This window comes from Haemaphysalis longicornis, unplaced genomic scaffold (genome assembly GCF_048455015.1).
Source record: "Haemaphysalis longicornis isolate Haplotype H1 unplaced genomic scaffold, Haemaphysalis longicornis Haplotype H1 scaffold_7, whole genome shotgun sequence".
In the NCBI taxonomy this organism is placed as follows: domain Eukaryota; kingdom Metazoa; phylum Arthropoda; class Arachnida; order Ixodida; family Ixodidae; genus Haemaphysalis; species Haemaphysalis longicornis.
Genome location: NW_027526422.1, coordinates 109,798,598 through 109,804,356, shown reverse-complemented (window position 1 = coordinate 109,804,356; position 5,759 = coordinate 109,798,598). Strand labels below are relative to the sequence as shown.

The following is a 5,759-nucleotide window of genomic DNA, read 5'->3' as shown; positions in this document are numbered from 1 at the left end:
TTCCACAGGTGAGCAATTTCGTCCTCTCAGCCACAAACGTATTTTATAGTTGCTTTTTGCTAAGTAAACACAGAAGCTCAGTGTATAATATCAAATACAGCAGAATGCAAATGTCATTGGGTATCTTTCAAATTTTTGCTTATCCTGCGTAGGTGCCATACCCACCCTAGATTAAGAGCTTCAATATACTATATCGCTGCGGCTGGATTACTGGTATCTCCAGGCTCCGGCTTGATAGCACCAGAACAAACGGTTTTACATTGCTCGCGGTCCAGTTACCTGAGTTGTCAAAAGTAGCCTATACAGGTATTTTATTTCGTAGTGACGTGAGGCATGATAGCAATGCAAAATAAATGTCAGGTATTTGATACGAAGCCATATCTTCACTTAAACATCGAGACCCAACTAGTAAGGAGTACTTGGCTGTACAGAACCAAAACTGACATTTCAATTACTACGTTCCATCAGTGATATTTAATTTGAGAAACCCTGACCTCGCGTCATGGGATCGAACATTAGGAATTTTCACATGTCACGTGTCCTTGCAATGAGAACAATATAAGCACACCTCATTCGGTGATTTGTCACAGGTCCATCCTCGGGGTCCACTGTGAACTCGACATCTGCCAATTTAAGGTGAGGTTTTTAATTTCGTAAAAGAAACTCTTGCTGATAAAGGTACTTTTTGAAGTCAGAAATGTGATCATAACTAACCGTTTGAAACTTTTTGTCGACGCTCAAATGTATGTTAACCAGTTGCAAAATTTTACCTAAAACAATAGAATACATTCATAACACATAAAAAGAGTATGAACATTTTGTTTTAATTTTTTATTACTTAGCAAACAAGCCATTCTTTAGCCGAGAAACATTATTAAATTTACTTTACCCTTCAACGTTACGTGAAAAGTTTGGTGTGGTTCACTTGTAACTTTGTCGAATTCCAGAGGGTACCTTCAAGTAACTCGATATCATGGCTCGAAAAATGCCTCCGCAATTTAAACGTTTTACTTTATTAAAGACGATTGCCTTCCTTGGGCATTATAAATTTCAAAAGTTTAGTCTGTCAGCCACCATGTTAATTGATTCAACAGCCTCTATCTAAATTAAAAAATCGCTTTTAAATAAGGTGATTTAGGCAAATAATCTCATGAAAGTAGAACTGGTGACATACATCATGTGTATTGAGGTTGCTCAATAGAAAGAAAACATTCCAGATAAATAAAGTTAATATAAATACCTAAAAATACAAGCATGTTTTTTTTACAAAAAACACAAGCTTAGTTTCTGCAGTAGCACACAGAACTAGGTGATTACTCCAGATAAATGCAAGAAAAGACAAAGGCGACGCCCCGTGGTGCTACGGAAGCAATGAAGATAAAAATTTCTTATAGATTGTGCGCAAGCTCTGCGAACACAATATTTGATAGAATTTAGCCAACTTTATCTTACATTCGTCCCGTGACACACGAAATGGCGGGGTAACAATGCAAGATGGAGGGAAGAAAACGGGATTTGGCCTGGCGGGGAGAGCGAATCATATTGCCCTTCGACTTTTGCAGCAAAGACCGAAGTACGCGGCTGTTTTTGTGCCGGCTTTTTCTTTGCTTAAGAAATAAAAGCCCGTTTTTCAGCGACTATCATTATGGGATACACAACCAGATATAGTAACAAAATAGTTCGACAACAAAAGTACGATAAAAGACATTTCAAAAGACGCATAAGAATTGAAAACTGCATACGTTGTGTTAGGTAGGCGGCAAACTATGGCCAGAAAAAAGAGATTCCACAAAATTTCCAGCGACATTTCATCACTCATTGTGGCATGCAAACGACAAATATTGAAAAAACCAAACAGAAAATCTTGTTTTCAGGCTGAATCCTGCTGGCAGTTTTCAGGAAGATATATTACTGTCAGAGCGCCTATTAAATTAACTCTCCCGCCGCTCCCACCAAGCGCGCGGTATTATTTATTGCTCCAAAAGTGCTGCAATGCTCAGAGGTAGAGATTCTACGAATAGTACGCATGAGGACTATGCTCGTTCGTCATATGGGTCTGAATCGAATTTCGGACACTTGGGTTCCCGCGATGCTATGGGACGAAGGTAGTTTAGAAGCTCTGGCACGTAGTGCACAAAGCTGCACTTTCGCTTTGAAATGCCCTTTTTTATTATATCATGTAACACCTTAACTACATCAAGAGATTGCGGACAGAAGAAGACAACCAAGTAAAAACGCCCACGCCAGAAATTGAAAATAACAGTCTCCGTCCACACTGACTAACCGTGGCGAAGCGCACACAGACGGTTGGTAGCTTAAGACACGAGCATATCGCCTAATTGCTATCATAGTTACCAGCCAGTGGGGGCAACCATGACAGCAAAGACAATGCAAAGACAATTGTCTTGCTTCTCAGGGTTTCACTTTGCTTCGCCAAGCAGAGGGAAGATTTTGTATGTGACCTAATATTCGCTTGGTACGCGAGCCGGAATTCCGTACTGTATTCGGGGAACGGCTGCTTTGCAGCGCAATGTATGAAAACAGTTTTTGAACTGACCACTACTATACGATAAGCTATAGCAGAGTACTCACCTGAGATACCGAAAACTTTGCAGCTGCAAACACTTCGCAATCACTTCAGAATTGGCACTGTATGCTAGGCAGGTACATATTTTTTTACAAGCGCAGGAGGAGAAAGATTGCAAAAAATTTATCTCAGTAGCTGTCACAAAACAAAAGTCATAATTATTTTTTGCTAACCAAATTAAGGGTTTAAAGTTTTTGTGTGTACTGCAATGATGAAAATATCATCAATGTGGCAATAAACCTTACTAAAGCACGTAAATGGATTCAAATATTTCTTTGAAAAGCACCAGTAGAACAAAAATGGTATGTCGCGTATATTTTCAATTTGTAGGCTCGTGCGGTATTGCTTGCAATAAACAAATTTAACTTGACTCCTTTAATTCTGCGCTGTGATGAATGAACATTGTGATATAAAACGTCATTGCATATATTTATGTCTCAAAGGCTTCCTGTTCTTCGAGATTACCATCATGAAGTTTCAAGTTGTGCTTCTTGCGCTGGCGATTTCCGGTCTTCTTCTTGTGTCGGGTAAGAAGATTTACAGAAAAACGTAAAATTACTTTAAGCCTTAGGGTTCCTCAACCTCTTGCTAAAACAGTTGAGTGTGCTCTGACAATAATCCAAGCATTACAAACAAAAAAAGGTTTACTATTGATATCTGCGCACATGACGGCGGGAGGACGTACTTCAAAAGACAAAACGTTCATTTATAATAGCCCTGTGTAAAATAAAAATCGAGGTGCAACAAAGAGATAACCTAACATTGTTTGATTCACCTCAGTTCAGAGGTTGAATGACGTAATTTACCGTATTTACTATTATATATAAATCACTGATTCTCTTACAAAAGGTACCACCACAATCATGCAAGCCACCTTCCGACTTCGATTTACGACACGGCGTAACTCAGTTAGGCAGAAATACATATCCAAAGAGCATCAATTCGGAAAATAGATTTTGCCCGGCTACGAAATAAACCTTTTTTAGGGCTTAGATTTTTCCTGTCTCTGTTTCCCATTTTTCCCTGCAGGCCGCTTTCAGCCTTGTTTTGCTATATTGTGTGCGAGTTACGGCTTTTGCGTTGGTACCTTTAGATATTGTGGTTCATAAACAATCAAGATTGTCACCTTCCAGATTCTGGCACCACAGAGCTAAACCATTTGTTCATTCAGGATAGTATCCTCTGTAGTATTTTCTCATGGTATTTAACCTTCAATTTGCGCGAATGAAGCTTTGCAACATCGAAAAAGAGATGCGGTGTTTTGAGCTTTCCAGGTATCTTTGACGTCTTGAAGTAAGACATCATGGTGCCCTCGAACAAAACAAAGCGATGTCTGGTTTTATTTGCTATAGAACACCAACATAAAAACCTCTGCGCACTTTGAAGGGTGACGTTTACCCTTTACATTACCGTAGGCTCAGCCGATATCAAATAAAAACACACATTCCGATATTAGTACGTTGGTAGTTACCTAAAGAAGCGGCTTCTTGAATGCCTCATGATGCTCATTACTCGGTTGCCAGTCGCCCATCATGCAAAGTTTGTAGATGCCAAGCTGTCTGTTTGTTTCTTCGGTGTCTTCAGAAACCACAGTGGAAGCTGCTCCCATGCCGAGCGCCGATAGCCCCGCCGTGGAACGCTCCGATGGAGCTGCAGCTACCGAGCAGGAGCGGGCACCTCTTCCCCCCGGCTGCATTGAATCTCTGTGCGGCTAGAAGATGAAGATGGGATGAAGCAGTGATCAGTGCCCGCTCGCTTTCCTCCTGCTCGCCCAATGATGGCACTATCGATGCTAAAATAAACAACTGTTTTTCGCGCCAGTGTATTAATTCCTCAGAATTTTCATACACCAAGAGTCACCATGGTATACCGCTGTTGCGTGAGAAGGTGTGTATTGACTCTTTTTTGCAGATGTTAATTGGTGCAGCTGGGCAGACTTTTTGTGTGGAGCTGTAGCCTCGTTTGTGAAGCGTACCACATGTATTTTCATTTCTTGTGCAAAGAATGGTGTGCTGCATATGAACCGGAGTGTGAAGGTGAACGTCGTAATGGGGATATTTACGTTAAACATTGAACTGGTGGGCTGTTGTTGGGCATAGTGTGCGACTTCATTAAAACTATTACTAACGTTCCGCCTAAACATTCGACTACATTCCGAACTTGATGCTTCGAGAATTCAACAGGAAATTTGTCAACCGGTATCTATAAGACCAATCGTCCCAATACCCTGTAGAAAGGACAGCCAGAATAACCACTTTTAGAGGAGCAGCCCCTTAGAGGCTGCGGCTGTTCATATGTCCTGTCGTTAATGTCGTTGTAATCAACGTCTCATGAAGTCACGGTACTAAACACCGGGAAACTCCTTTACGCCTCGGGCTAGAATGTAACGCGTACTAAAAACACCCGCACACTCGCTTACATCTCGCGCTAGAGGGCTGCGAGCTTCAAAGACAATAGACTTTGTAGAAAAGCTGTATACCTGTACCTCCCAACGGTTTCATCACCGTTGGAAAAATGCCAAGGCATCAAGAATGCACGCATACCCTGCATGCTTTGCCCCTCCCCAGGTTTCAAATTAGTGCAGTTGGCACGAGATTTTGTTTCAACATAGTACTTATTGGGGCGTTTGTTTGGATAACGTAAGGGTACAGGTTAACGGCGTACGAACCTCAAGAAGCAATGTTGACGACAACTAATCAACACCAATTCATTTCTGGAATTCGTGCAGTTATTCTGTTGCCGCGGCAGTTATGTTAACCATATCTCCTGGCTAGCGAATTGCAATGCTTCATAAAATAGAAAAATACGCCGCTGGTGCAAGCCTCTTTTGAGATGCTGCCCCGCAGAGAATGCGGTGATATGCACCAAGGTATCAAAAAACTAATCTATTACTTGGTATGCACCAAGTCATCTAAAATAACTCAAAAATATTTTATTGACCAAGCATAAGGAGAAACCGTGACAGCAAATTCGAGTCTGTATTAAAAACTGATGTTAGCACGGTGAAAACTAGCTACATTTCACCTTACCACATATTACCCAGCCCCTGCAGCACTGAATATGAAAACTGAATATGAAAACAAGATAGGCGTACCTACTTCACGTGCATAGAAACAAAAAATAATAGTGTGCGCTAGACTGGATAGCCGGAAGAGGAAGTAATGTCAATAAA

The 5,759-nt window shown here is 41.0% G+C and overlaps 1 long non-coding RNA gene across 1 annotated transcript; it reads left to right on the top strand.

Moving 5' to 3' along the window:
* The first annotated feature begins 598 nt into the window (after positions 1-598).
* On the top strand, positions 599-4,410 carry LOC144146810 (uncharacterized). The gene is made up of 3 exons (XR_013317719.1): positions 599-636; positions 3,048-3,114; positions 4,172-4,410. It is a non-coding gene; the product is annotated as an uncharacterized LOC144146810 (long non-coding RNA).
* Positions 4,411-5,759: the final 1,349 nt, after the last annotated feature.